Source organism: Lottia gigantea, assembly GCF_000327385.1.
Source record: "Lottia gigantea unplaced genomic scaffold LOTGIsca_454, whole genome shotgun sequence".
Taxonomy (NCBI): Eukaryota; Metazoa; Mollusca; class Gastropoda; family Lottiidae; genus Lottia; species Lottia gigantea.
Window position 1 is genome coordinate 4,735 of NW_008709590.1, and position 1,354 is coordinate 6,088.

Here is a 1,354-nt window from a genome sequence, read left to right on the forward strand (position 1 = left end):
AATTGGATTTGTTTCAAGCAGTAATGTAGGGTTAAAAAACCTTCTAAAATCATTTATTTTTCACATTTTTAGTTGGTGGAAATACAGATTTCAGTCAAATGAGTTAAAATTTAAGTTTACCTGAATTTTTATCAAAAGTTGGAATTGTTACTATGGATTCAGTGAAAGAATTATCAAAAAATTCTTTAAAATTCATCTGAATTTTTCCACCATTTTGAATACAAAATTCTTTTACATCTTCCTTTTCCCAGGGTGAAAAATGCAGATATAGAGACAGAGTTACCTGCCCTTTAATTGCGTCTGATAATTGTGAAATTTCAAAATATCCTGTCAAAACAGTTTCATCTTTAGGGGCTAGGGTGCCATCAGAACATTGATCCCCTGGAACCAAGAGTTTTATTTTCTTCAGTGTTTGTTGTTCAGTGCTTTTGGAAGTTGCAGAGCTTCTAGTAGAGTTGATAGTATCATTGTCAAATTGTTTTGAAGAAGATTTGAAAATATTGAATGAATCTCCACAGGTTATGGATAAAGAAAGGTTGGATATGGAGCTTAAATGAGACAAAATAGTTTATTACATTAAAATAATCATTTTTTGTCAAGTTTGTCAGAGAATCAAAGCCAAGCTGCAGACTAAAATATCATTTTATTGGTCAATAACCATGTTGTCAGAACTAGAATTGCTGAAAAATCTCACAGAAAATAAATGAATAAATCTATCTAGACCGAAACATCTGTCTCTATACCAGCCTCTGATAGCTATTTGCTGGTGTAGAGACAGAAAAATAGGCACTGTTAAATGGAGTTTTAAACCTATTTATATAAATAGGGTCTATAAAACCCAGGTATATTTGGAAAGATGAATATTTTTGTAGTTCAGTCATACCATCATTTTCTCCCTACACCATGTCTCCAGTTCCTTCAAATTTTTTGTTGGTGAAACTGATCTAGCATCGGCCATTTAAAACTGTGTGCGCAGCCAAAAGTTTAAAGGACACAGAGTCACTTGATACTTACAAAACGAAAGTTACGGTGATGCCCAACACTAATTTACAGTCATCGTAAAGGTGTTTTAATATTATGTTAGAGAAAACGCATCTTTGGAGTTGTGGAAAATCCCCATTTAACAGGGTCTTTTTCTTCTGACTCTACTCCAACTGTCAAAATACCGATCAGAAGCTGGAATAGAGGCAGATGTTTCGGACTAAAATCTATCTAGAGCTGTTTATGATTAGACGGAAGCAAGGAACCTACAATGCACCTACTGTGAGGATGTGTTGATAACGTGAAGACCCATAACTAAACAATCATTAATTACTTTATACCATTTCTTTTTTATTTCCACCTTAAATATCTC